This window comes from Pteropus alecto, unplaced genomic scaffold (genome assembly GCF_000325575.1).
Source record: "Pteropus alecto unplaced genomic scaffold, ASM32557v1 scaffold72, whole genome shotgun sequence".
In the NCBI taxonomy this organism is placed as follows: Eukaryota; Metazoa; Chordata; class Mammalia; order Chiroptera; family Pteropodidae; genus Pteropus; species Pteropus alecto.
The window spans coordinates 16350267-16365306 of record NW_006436811.1 but is presented as its reverse complement, the minus strand read 5'-3'; positions in this window follow the sequence as shown (position 1 = coordinate 16365306).

Below are 15040 nucleotides of genomic sequence, written 5' to 3'. Positions count from 1 at the left end.
TCAGCAAAGCCTGACTTCAGTTTTATCCTTTGAGATCTGAATTATTCAAGTACACATAATTAATAATTAATATAAGACATTCACAGTACTATTCATATGAAATTTAGACGGCAGAGCCTTTTCACTACTTCTTTACATTTTTCCTTTCATAATGAGCTAGAGAAGATGGCCACATGACTTTTATGAATGTTAGAAGTGTGGCTTCTCATATAACGTGAACAATTGCTGTAATTAGGAAAATACACAATACTCATAAAAAGTAAAATATCATGCAGACTCAATACAATCTAAAGACATACTTAGAAAAAAAGAATCTTTCAGAGAAATATCATCTTGGGAGATTTAGCACTACTTATATTTTAGGCAACTTTTGCATTACCTTGTAAAACAGTTGGTATTTGTGATGGTTCCACAAAAACGTCTTTTCTAATTATAGCTGTAATTTTAAATTTACACACAAATCATTATCATATAGTTTTCTTAGAATGCAGGAAAATATCTGGTTTATACAATATTTCTCAATTTTTTATAAAGATTTAGAGGCAAAAATCAGAGTTTAGGCATGGACAACTTAGAGGTCCACGATTAACAACACAAACTTTTGTTGGCACCCATGAAAATCAGCAGACAAGGAACAAAGTTGAGCCTAAAGTAGAATATCTCACATAAACAGAGAAACCCAAATGAAGAAATAATATATCCTCGATTGGTTAAGGTGATTTGCTAGGGGAGGAAAAAACTCTCTCTGTAGAGAGAAAGAGAAAAAGAAACTGTGACATTTTGCATACCATTTCTAGAATTATTTCCCCAGAATAAAATCTGCTCCCACTTTTACCAAATACTTGGTATAGAGAAGCACTCTTATTTGTAAATCTAGGTAAACTGGGCAAAATAGGTAAGGATATGTGCTTGGGTAGTGGATACCTAAGAACAGGGATACTCACAAGGTGAGCCCATTTTAGATTTACCTCTGACAGGGAACAATTCCCCAACTGTGCACAGCAAGAATCAGAGTGTAGGAGTCCAAACAGAACACAGTGATCTCAGTAAGCTGAGGGGGCAGAGGAGAGTTGTCAGGAAAAGTAAAGCAACTCTTGTCTGTAGAACTTAGACACTGAAAAAAAAAAAAAATGTGCAGAAGAGGAAGCAAGGGTCCATTCTGAGTCCCTGAATAAAGGTTTGGCTGCTATGCCCGGAGCCTCCCTGAAGCTTGTCAGAGAATGAGTCGATTGAGAGAAGAACAGGAATACTAGTGGTTGTGCAATTCTGAAGGAAGTTGCACAACCGGCCCCATTAGAAATGAGAGTCCATATTATTATTTCTTCAGTACTCAAGGTCTCCAGCACAAGACCTTCGATATACAAGATCTAAACACAAAAAAGTCTTTACCTTTGGATAAGAAACATGACATGAAGTATGTTCTATAATAGCTCCATACTAACAAAGTGTAAAATTATGCCTTGAAAACAATTTTACATAGTATAGACATAGGGTTTTACCAAGTTGTAATTGCTTATGGAAATATTGCGCTTTCCATGCATGTGCAGAATCATACATTCAAGAATATACAAGCTCAGAATGAATAGCTAGTAAACCAATTGAAATCTGTGACCAAAACAAACAAATAAACCAATAAACACAACAACAACAACAGCAACAAAAACCCATATATCAGCTATCGTGAATAATGTGGCAATAAAAATGGGAGTACAGATATCTCTTTAAGATAGTTATTAAACTTCCTCTGAATATATAGGCAGAGTAAGATTGCTGGATCATATAGTAGTTCTATTTTTAATTTCTTGAAAAAATTTGATAGTATTTTCCAAAATGTGAGTGTTCATTAATGAATGAATGGATAAAAAAATGTACACACACACACACACACCACTCGGAAATGTTATTCAGCCTTAAAAAAAAAGAAAGAAATTCTGTCACGTGATGCTACTAGAAATTTTGTCAGTTTTTCCTCTAGCAGTAAGAAGTGTCAACTACCACTGCAGCTAGAATTAATTTACTTGACTCTTGTTTTCTCACAGCATCAGTTTTCTATACTATGTATCCTTTTAATTAACTTATTTTATTTTTTTATTTTTTTAATATTTTTACGCCTACAGAGCCCGGTCTTCCTAGGTGGTCTCCCATCCAAGTACTAACCATGAGATCGGGCATGTTCAGGGTGGCATGGCCATTTATCATTAATTAACTTTTATATCGGCATACTTGGTTCACTTGAAGTTCATAATCCCATTTTGTCATTTTGTATTCTGTCTTGGCATAGTCATCAAATTCAAATTTAAGATATGTGTGTGTGTGTGTGTGTGTGTGTGTGTATACATATATATATATATATATATATATATGTAAAATGGTAAAGCCCTTTTGCCAAAATGGTTCCATTTTAATTTCCAATATAGCTGTAATTCACAAATCACATAAATACTCACAATGAAGTATTTAAAATTGAAATTAGACTTAGCAACACCATTCGACATTTTATATCCTTTCCTGGCAGACACTTTTATTTCCTATTGCTTTAAAGAAAAATTATGAAACAAATGCATAATGAGTTCCTGAAATTGAAATCAGCGAAACAGATAAAATCCCATTAATGATTTATTACATGATTTTCCATGCTTTGTTACCTGTAATACATGATTAAATTACATCATTAAGATAGTCTGAACATTACTATTTTGAGAATGTCTAACTTTAAGAAATAGCTTTCCATTTATAGTAGCAGTGTTTTATAATATTAGTTGTTTTTTTGCTAACCTACTAAGTACTTCATAAATAGCATTTACAGGCAATTCTCATTAAATATTCAGTTTGAAACTAAATTTTTTTATCCTTTTTTCCTCTCCAAACTACATGGAAATGTAAGTATATAATACAGTTTTAAAACCATATGGGTAAAATAAAACTGAATGAGAGCTAACTATAGACAAAGTATGTAACCAATATCAGAAAGATGAAAAGTGAAGGAAGAAATTAGTCAACAAAAAAAACAGAATATCAATGTCCTGCTCAAAGCAGGAGCTTGATAATTTTTTTTCTCAAACCCTAGAAAAGCCCACTATTTGGATTCACTGAACATTACAAGTACAGGTGTGAAATAAAAATAAAAACTTGGAGACTATTTCAAACGTGTCTAAGAGGTAGAGTTACATCCTGAGGTCTCTGCCTATTTCAGAGGCCAGATACCCCTCAGGATAATTATGGATTAAAGGAGCCAGAAAGACTTCTCTAAGGGAGTCTTAAACTGACAAAGAACAGGAAGCAGCAGACTTGATGTCGTGTTTCCTTAAGCATTATTGTGTTCTATTAACAATCTCCATGTTCCCAGTTCCCCCATCAGCTCCCCCTCCCAAGTCATAAGAGATATGTGACAAATATAATTGGATTAGACCAATATTCCTCTAGAGCTGGCTAAATTGCTACCTAAGCTAAGCCTATGTATATTTTACAAAAAAAAAAAAAAAAATGGGAAGCAATTCTGAGAATTCAATGTTTTCTTCTGCAAGTATTAAGTATTTTGGCTATGGGGTCCACAATTGATATTTCAATTGATGATAATAAATTAGATTAACGCAGAGAGAAAATAGTCTATAAAAGTTATATTTGGTCATTTTGACTTTCAAGGTAGCCTATATAAGCTACATGCAAAATTAGTTTTACTTCTTATATCTGAGTTGGTAAGTTCTGGTACTTACATGGCCTACTTCACAAAAATATTTTGAAAGAAAAATAAACCTGAGGAAAACATTCAATTATAAGGAGCTTTTAAAATGCAGAAGGCAATCACACCAAATAAAATACTTTCTGGAAAAATGATTATATTTCCTTTCTGAAGCTCCTCACTGAGTCATCACTATAAAAATTGCAAATAAACAAAGATTGGTAGTACTAAAATATCTCTTGGTTCTGATTTTCAGAGATATGTGCTTTCCTGACAATTTGTTAATTATTCTTCCAAATAAACAGTACAAAGTGAAAATGTCTAAAACTAAGCCTTTGAATTCTCCTATGATATGGTACTTCTAAATTTTTTACCCATCTCAAGAATTGATACCATGATTTACTTTGCTGATGCTGAAGCTAAGCAAACTAAAGCCATTCTTGATATTTTTTTCTGTGTACCTCATACAATCCATCACAAAATATGCAAATACTGCTCGAAATATATATTACATTCTAATTATTGCTCAACACTTCCACTATGTCTTCAGTGCTATTTTTGAACTATTGTAGTAGCCTCCAAAATTATCTCCTGACTTTATCCCTGCCCACCCAACCCCGCAAAGACTATTCTCTATATAACAGTTCAACTGGCACTATAAAAGCCAAATAAATAAGGTCATTAACTCCCCTTCTCAGAACCCTCCAATGACTTTTCTGTTCCTTACTGACCTTCATACTGCCATTTTACATCAGCTGGTTTTGTATTTGCTGTCACTACTCATCAGAGATATTTGCATGGCTCAAAAGTAAATTCAATTACTTTCTAATCATATAGATATATAACATTATGTGTGCTATCGCATATATACATATATGTATCTTGCAATTTTACATACCCTATAGTGTATGTGTATAACATATATACACATACATATACATCATGAATTTTTGTGTGCATCTATATAATTTTTTAATAATAGATGTTATGTTGAATAAAGATTTGGATACCATATGGATCTCCTTGAATTTGGCAGGCTATCTAAGAGAAGAGACTTTCTTATCTTATATATTGCCATATGTCCAATGATTAAAATACTATCTGGAATACAGTAAGTAGAGACTAAATAACATTTTTAATGCTTGAATAAATGAAAGACAAACATATTGTTTCTATATTTATAAATATTTATTTTTCAACTATTTTTGAGTGTTTTTGGTTTCAAAGACTCATCTACTAATTTTGTGTGTAGCCTCAGAATAAAACTTACTTAACTTACATTTGCTCGTATATAAAAAATACTGTAGTAAAATTAACCATATTAGACTGTAAAATACATCAGTCACATAGATTATTTGTCAAGATTCTGATTTCTCCTACTTGACAAGATAATTTTGTTATTCGAAATATTTTTATGTTGACCTAACCTAATTTTGACATTTCAATTTGCTATATTGTTTTTAAATTATCCTATACTCTCACTCTTTAATAAGATATCTAGAAAATCAATGCTGATTAAAAAAATATATTTTGCAAGCTAACAGTTCCTATATACTTCTTTTAACTCACCACTATGTGTATTTTGTCTTGAAAGACAACAAAATAGTTTTCATACATTATTTTGAAATATTGAAATCTTAATTTCTTTCAGTGTGCTCTGTATTGTGATTTCCAAACAAAATGCAAATTATACTAAATAATACACTTTCACTCATTTGCCAAGATCTTTAGAGTGAAATATTAAATAGCCTACTATTAAATCGCTTCAATCTTGTAATATATATCTGTTTAATCGATATTCTGCAAGCTGGTCAGAGGAAATTAAAAAAAAAAAATAGTAATGGTTAGCAGTAGTGCAATCTTTTATTTTTCATTTTGCATATAATAGAAAATTGAAATTAAAATAAATCGAGTGTTCTAAAATAAAATTACTGGAATAAAATAAATGCATGAAAATAGAACTTTAGACTGGCTATCAGATTTTTAATCAGTTTTGGGCAGATGCTGCATTCCAACTTTCCTGATGGTGATCTATTGTCAAAATTTTGAATGAATGTATACCAACTGACTCTATGTTAGCATGAAAACATACATATATAAATGCCTCTAGTGATTTTAATACATCATTTTCTCCCTAACTTAAATCTCCAGTGATTTAAAATGAATATTGTTAATAACCTCTGGACTACTAATTGATGTTAAAAGGTAAATTCATACTCATTAACTACTATTTTAAAGCATATGTCTTATTTAAAAATGGCATATCTTGTAAGAAAAGTTTCTAGACAAATCTTATAAGGAAGATTACCAGACAAGTTATTTATATTTTTCAATAGACCATTTTTAAAAAATAAGTTTTGAGCTGAATTTTCATGTTAACATATTTGTCAGTGACTTAATTTGATTTTTATGCATTCCTGTTTAATAAAAAATTATAAAACACCAAATATATTATAATTGACTTCCCTAAAAATATATATTTTTCCAAATTAGTTTTTAATGATCATTAATATCATCCAGTTTTGTTTCATAAAATTCCAGATTAAATCACTCTTTTATGCTTTAACTAGATAGGTCTTTGGGGTGATTTTCATTCTATTATTCTCTAGTCATTGTCAAGAACACTTAGAAAGACATTTCAATAACATTTTTGCTCATTATTAATTTTGGAAGTGTTCATCAGGCAAATTTTATGATAAGTGGCAAATTACTTCTAGTATTTTAATAAAGTTCCTTTTTACTCACAATACTTCTTTATTTATTGCTCTCCTATTTTTTTCTATATCCATTTATTATTATGCATTAGTCATTCAAGGACATAATTAACATATATAGTCTCTAATTCTCAAGACAGTCTTTCAGTGCTTTTTATAAATGTATAAGAATTCATTCAGATAAAGAAAAAAAAAGCATTGAGTGTTTTTTTTTTTTAATAAAGCCATATAGTTATTCTGAATCAAAGCCAGTGAGTACATTATGTGATATTACAGATTAACACGATGTTGAACTGGGATAAGACAGTCATAAAGAAATGGTTAATATTTGAAAATTCTTCTGAATAAATATAATATTAAAATTATAGTGTTTAAATGTTATCACTTAATTTTATCATCTTTATGCAATAATAACAATAATTACTTTCAAACAAATCTAAATGTCAAGACCAAAAATCATTTTAATTATCTTACGCTCATATAAACCTATCATTTCCTTTATATTTTTACATTAACCACAGTATGTTACTTGAAATTTAAAACTCAAGCTTCAAGTACGTATAGTTTCCAAATTGATGTGATTCCATATAAATTCTGCAAAACATATGCAATATATTTTCTATATTTAGGAAATCATACTATTTAATTTTAATATGACAAGTTTTATCCCTAGTGGCTATTGTATTGATGTGACTTTTGTCATATATGTTATCATCAAAATGATCATTCTGAATATTATAAATTATCAGTAAATATTAGGACATTTCTTTCATATTTTAGATAGTGAGAATAAAGATCTTAGCAACTTTATGACATAACGCTCAGGGACTCATATAGTTAAGAGTCAGAATTGTTTTAGTTTTGACTTGAAATTTCAATAGTTTTGAACTTCCCCTAAATATAACAATGGCGGGAATCTGATATTTCAGTATTATTAGGTTCCTGTCACCTCCTAGGAGGTAATATGAATATTATTCATCTTTAATTTTACTGGCTGAGCTAAATGGCACATTAGACACAAGAGAATAATAAGCCAGTACATTTGAGAATAAATCAAAAGAAATTATTTAAAACAAAGAGAATAAAGATTGGAAAAAAGTAAGAGACAGTATTCTGAAACGAATGAAAAAGCAGTGACATGGTTAGTTTTATGTGTCAACTTGGAGGGTGTTTTTAGAGGGGATTAACATTTAAATCAGTAAACTTTAGGTAAACAGGATTGTTCTTCACAGTGTAGGTAAACTTTATCCAATCAGTTGAAGTTTGAATAGAACTGCTAACTGCAGTACAGCAATGATTGTCAAAATATTGTTGTAATACATTTCAAAAAATACATTGAAAAAATCATTTATCTATAGAAACATATTTATAAAACATAAATTTCAGGGATCTGTACCTAGAATATAATCTGTATAAACAAACAAGGCAATGACTAGAACAATATCTTTACAAAGGAAAAGATACAAATGTCCAATAACCTCTTTAAAAAGTAATCCACACCTTTGGTCAGTAGAGGAAGGTCTTTAAATCAACAATTAGAAAATGTTGCTGTATAAATTAGTTACCCATATAGGAAAGAAAAATAATTTTATTACTACCTAACCATGTACAAGAATGGATGTTTAATTGGTTAAAGACCAAAGTATAAAATACATATATATTTTTCTTCTGTGAGGAGGAAGTGTAGAAAATATTATAATTTTATGTTCGAGAATGGTTTCTAAAAGAGAAACATAACAAAATGTAAAATTTAACTACATTAATATTAAGAACATTACTCAAAACACAGATAAAGAACATGAAAAATTACAAAAACTGGGTAAATTCTTTTTCATGTATGTATAGAAAATAATCACTACCAATTACTAGATAACAACAGTAAACAAATCAATATTCAACTCAAAGAAATATATATACATACAATTCAGAGAAAAATCAAATATGACAAGTAAATATTTTTCATTTTTGCCCAACCCCTTCATGAATGTTGGAAATATAAACTAAGTCAATAATAAATTACCACTTAATACCCAAGAAGTTGGGCAAAGTTAATTTATACTAAAGGTATGAGAATGCATGTTTCCAAAAAAAAAAAAAATAGCATATATAAATATGTATGCTTAATATTATATTATATTAAAAATAATATGTAAATAGGACAATCTTTAAAACCATAGTGAAGTTGACATGACATCTGAGGAATGATAAAGCGTAGACAGACATATAATGGAAGTCTGAACTCTATTTTTTCTGATAATTTATGATTCTATGAAGAAAAAAAAATCACTGAATAAATTATGCCACACACCTTCTCACTCTGGCCTTTCCACTTCTTCCATATCCTCTTTATCTTCCTATTTTTTCTATTTTATTTTATTAGAGAAGGAAAAAAAAGAAGTTCATGACATTGCGAAAGACTCACGTAGGGAATACCTCATATATTATTGTACTTCACTTGATCAAATATTCCAGCACAAATTTTCTTTTTTTATAGGGATTAAAGTGATTATAAATTCCTAGAATTATTAAATCTTATACTGAAAATAATAAATGTACATGAATGGAAATTGTTCAAATCTTCTCACATATGTGTATTAAGCTCTAAGCAAAGAAAGGAAAATTTATCTGTTTCATTATTCTTAACCAAGATATGAAGGATTTTTATACTTAAAATATATTCAAAATCTTAAGAATAGCTGTTCTATCCTTCAACAATAAAATGTTAAATTATTTCAATCTGATTTTATTATTTGTTCCTGTTACTCAATATTATTGGTCTTAATTATTAAAAACATATACACGTTTTAAATAATTGATACTGAATACTCTCTATTATCGAAGTTGATTAGACTGGAGGTACGAAGATAATGTGCCAAAACAATGTTACCAGACACTAAGATAGAAACATTTTAATTCCTTCCACTATATATTTTACAAACAAGGATGCATCGGTCTAACATATGTTGTGATATAAGATCATAAATGTGGTGAAGTTGTTAAAATTTGGACCTTCTCAGAGAATCTTATACTGATGAGACTAGAAAACTGGAATGTAAATTGTCTAAATGCAGAATGGCAGATGATAGAGATAGATAGATAGATAGATAGATAGATAGATAGATAGATAGATGATAAATGTAAAAAAAAATAAAAATTGACAACAAAAAAGTAATAATAATAATTGCAGTTTTTTATTTGATTACCTTTTTTTCTCTCATCTTCAATCTCCAATGCTAGTTGTGACTTTTCCATAGGGAATTTTGAAAAATTCTTGAACTATCCATTCTGTACTTATACTATTCTAGAATGCTATCCAAGATATACAAGATATACAAGATTTAAAAAGAGATTCTTTAAAACCCATCATGCTTTTTCTTTCTTAGTGAATTTTGTAAAGAGAGATAAAAAATAAAAATGGCGCAAAATCAAATACGCAGTATGTGCATTTAAAGGAATAATTAACAATGTTACATTTCCCTGTGTTTGCATTGGGAATAAAGCATGTGGAAATAAAGCATCGTTGCCAAAAATATCACTACCCTCTTACCCACACACTAGGGGACTGGTAAACTTAATAGTTCATATGTAAAATGGGTCAGTCAAATAAAAAATATCTCCACCATATGTAAAATGAAATCTCTGAGTTGATCTCTCTGTGTGTGAAGATTTGGCCCTATTAGTTTTAGTATGTCTTGAGAATGCTCCTTTTGGCAATTTGCACATACATGTTTTGCTCCAGTAAACCAAATTCAACTACATGGGCAGTCTTCCGTAAAACATATAGTGAAGTTTTATTGTAGTATTTATCGCTTGTGTCAGAAAAATCACTTCTATATAGGACTTCAACGAATGGTTACAGAAATAAAATTTGGTGAGTGTTGATGCAAAATTTAAAGAACCCATATTATTCCTTTATCTAAGTTAAGTTTACTAGATATAATTTATATGTAAAATTTATATGTAAAATTCAACCTTGTTATCTGTACAGTTCTACAAGTTGTGGCACACATACACAATCCTGTACCCAACACAGTAATAAACACGTACAATAATTCCATCGTCCCCAATTTTTCCTTCATTCCCCAAAGAACCCCTGGCAAACCATGATTTTTTTTTCTTATAATTTTTCCTTTTCCAAAAGGGTTTAAATAGAAAACACAGTGTGTAGGATCGTGTGTCAAGCCTCTAATGATTTCTGATAAAGCCTCTGGAGAAAAAGTTGTTTGTCCTAAGTGATTTCCAAATCAGAGCAAATAAAGGCAGGCTTGAAACTAGGATCTTAGAATGAACCAGCACACAAATAAAATATAATTCTCTCAGAATGTGGCATTGAAGTAGATCCAGCCTTGTTCATCTCCCATCACTGTTTGCCAGGATGTTGATTTTCACTCTATTTTCAGGTTGTTGGTTTTCTAGGATAACAGAGAACTAGAAAAAGGAGAATGGAAATGGGGCAGGTCAAAATGCCACAAAGCCCACAGTTCTTACCATGATTCAGTGATTTTTTTTCTTTCATGAATAAATAACCCAGATTGCTGAGTCTTTGGTTAATTTCCAGAGTTTTGAAAACACTGATTCTGACAATTTCACCAAATTTCACATTGATTTTATTTATGAGAGAATTTTAGAGCTCCTTACTCTGCCATTTTCATCAACATCACCTCACCCCATCCAGTCCACTATTCTTAAGAAAAACATATAATTTCTAAAACAACTAGACTCACATACAAAATTTGATGTAAATCTGTATCTTTGCTTCTTGTTATCAAGAGTTGTAGAACATTCTCAAACTAAACAATTCCTCATCTGTCTGGAAAGCAAGAATATAGAATATTATTGTCAATTTTTCAGTTCTGAAAAAATACAAATCATCTGCATTTTTGCCTAAAAAATATCATGCATTTTTTTTTATTTTTGTCTAACAAGAACTTATGGAACTTTCAATTTGTAGAAAGGAGGAGAGAACTTTTCTCCCACTCTATGAATAAGAATTCAGATAATGTATAAAATAATAACTTTATATGATTTTTAATGATTGTTCACCTATCGAAAGATAAGATAGGACAAAATATACACAAGTAGTTAAGTTTATTACTGGAGGCACTGATATTTTGATATATTTTATTAATATTCTTAAAAACTAAAGAACTCAGGGAAGTAAAAATTTGGGGTTTAAGTCTTGTGTCTGACATCATAAGTTGATTTATATGTAAAATAACATAATACAATCAATACTTGTATTACTAGATCCTGGTCATTAAGCAACACTTCAATTTTTCAGTTTTAAACTTATTTTATTCAAGAGCATTTGCTAGGAGGTATGCAGTTCAGATTAGACATATAATGTGAATTCTTAACCAAATGAACTAGTAAACTATTATTAAAAAGCTTGGAGACTGATGAAGCAGTCAGGTAATAACACTGGTCTCATCAAGATATTAATTTCATTTATGAAATGTTTGAGTCTGAGATGTAATAGGCTGTTGAGGCTCTTGTATTCAATATAATATTACACAACTCTGTTAAATATAACTCTTAAAATTAGTATACGTTATAAGCAGTGGCTAAGATAATAAAGAGGCTTTACTGAGAAAAGAAAACTTACAAATTTATGATTAGAAAGGAGAGGAGTTAGAGCACAGGTCCCTATATTTTTCTATCATTCCCATTCTGGCACCAACGTAAAGGTAGACTTGCAGTATAGGTCTAGTGCAGGAACTACTATCACTGCCATATCACTTACCTTTATAGCACAGGAGTGAAAGCAACTTTGCTAACTGAAGTACAAATTGAACTGCTTGACATCAACAACTCTAACTATGGGGTGTCAACTGTTTAAGAATTACCTGGAAACATCAACTACTCTGTCCCTGAGGTTTTGGACAATGACAGGATGTCAGAGTTCTACTGTGGAGTTAGCCAAAAACCCCATGGAATTATTATCTTAAATATAGGCCACTCTAGGAGAAGGGGGAGGAGGGCTCCTTCAGTACCAGATAACTCATTTTTCAGATAACCTAGAATGAGCTGTCAGGGTCATGTTAGAAAATTTCATTTATTGAACTACTCTAAATCTGCTTCTTTTGCCGATCAAACTCAATATTTCAATAGACATAAAAAAATTGAACAATTTTTGTTTTCACTTTATTTTCCTCTTAGAAACTGACCTAGTTATGGTGACTGCCACTAATGTCAGTCTAGACATCAGATTTTTGATAAGGCTAGCAGGTCATGCTATTTCATTTGGAGTTTACTCTCCATGGTGTATGCGATCGTTTCGAATGACATGGTAAAGATGCTTTTCAACCCTAAAAAATTCAAGAACAAATACAAAAATATGTAGTTTTCAGTAAAAATTTTATATTGGAAATTGTCATTGCTGAAAAATAACTTGGATAAATATGTCTTTTTGAAATTACAAGATTACAGATGGCTTACTTCAGTTATATTGAAAAGAGCTAATTAGTTGGTTATGTCACTTAAGCAGCGATATTTTTGTAAAGGGTGTCATAAATATTTCACATTCCTTGTCTCTAATGATATCAAAAACAGCATTTGAGGCTGAAATATTTGTAACTATAATTTAAGAAAAATTAGAGATATTTAGTAATTTATTCACAGATAATTGACAAAACAAGACTTTTAGCGTCTAATTTTGTTTCAACCTCAAAATTAATTTTCTGCCCTAAATTCTGAATCCCAAGAATATACCTCTGAGATTATTCCTTCCCGTGCTGTTTCATACTTTGGTCATATCACTACTGCCCTAACTCAAACTAGTTTTTTTTTTTTCTGACTATTTAAATCTGAGGTTTACTGATAAAGATCACACACACACACACACACACACTCACGCACACACACACACACACCATAGACCAAAATCTCTGATAAATACAGATAAAAAAATTCTAAACAAAATACCAAAAAATTGAATACAATAATACATAAAAATATTATACATCATGATCAAGTGGGGTTCATTCTAGAGGCACAAGGATGATTAAATAATCAAAATAAAGGATGAAAATTATATGATCATAAGAATAGACACAGAAAAAGCATTAAGATAGAACATTCATTTATGATTTTAAAACTTAATAAAATGAGTATAGAAGGAAACTTCTTCAACAAAATAAAAACCATATATGACAAACCTTCAGCTAATATACTTAATGGTAAAAAACTAAAAACCTTCTCTCTCTAAGATCAGGAACAAGACAAGGGTGGCAAACACACCCTTGCATTACTGAACTGTACACTTGAAACCTATAAAATTTTACTAACCAATGTCACTCCAACGAATTTAATAAAAGAGAAATAAAATGAAAAAATAAATCTGAGGGTTTAGGGGTAATTATTTCCCTGGTGTGCAGATTTGCTTGTCTTCCATGTTTATGAATGATATCTGCTATTTCTATGGTTGTCCACAAATTTTTTTTGTACTTGACACTTTCTGGGAAAATAGAGTTCTATACAAAAAGTTCTTCCAAAAATCTTTTAATAGTCCCAAGCTTATTCACTCAGTGATTGGCAGTTAACAAAGTCTGACCAAAATATCCATTCATGTATAGAGCTTCATCCAGGGTAACGGGACACAGGGAGGAAATGTTCAGAGTTTTCTTATGGGGACTGGCATTAAAGAGACTCTTTCCTGCTGTAAGAGTTTTAATGAACATATAATCTGGACTTAGTGTATATATTCTATATTAGGTGATTAGAGTCTGTCAAAAAATATATATATAAAGGCAATTAGATGGAAAGAGGAAGATTTTATCAAATGCAAATTCTCATTTATTTGAGTTAAGGCAAAGCATTATTACCCTAAATCTCCATTAACTTAATGAGACATGGATTCCTGTCTCTTGCAACTAAACTTCATGCTTTGGCTATATTGCTGTGTGGGACCAATATTAATTCATCCCACAAGTAAGACCCTGAGCATAACTTTGATTCTAAGATAGCTGATGATGAGTTATGCTGAGGGAAAAAAATAATTTTTCCCAATTACAATGAAGAGATTTTTAAAACTTTTTTACATATCTTTACCACCATAGCCAGTTATTAATTTTTTAGAACAGAATGTCAATGCCAGTTGGCGAGCATGCTCTTTCTTAATACAAATAATAGAAATAATGAAGAAAAAATAGGAGAAATCTCTAAGAGCTTTGGAACACAGAAAAGTGCAAACCTCGAAAAATAAATTGTGCAAAAATGTAAGACTCTATAAGCGCAGAATAGAATAATCGTAGCAGAGCATAAAATAGCCAAAGACCAACAAGGTATAGAGCTGTTGCAGAATTAAGATCATTTTTGACATTGGGGTCCCAGAGGAGCTTACAACCTAGAAACCATAATTACAGAGAAGATGGTTGAGACATAGGTCAGTTCTCTAAGTAATTATAAAGTGTGACCTACCATTCATTTGGGCCATATAAATTATCTTACACAAGATATTAAAAACTGATTGTGTTAGTTTCTTTGAATTTAAATGAATTATAAACATTCTCTAAACAATGCTGCGATGTACCCTGGGGTTTGTAGCTGGACAGAACATTAAATTAAGCAGAACCCAGTAAAAGAGTAACTCTAAAATACAGCGAGCACCATGATGTGTGTGTATGTATGTATATATACACACACATAT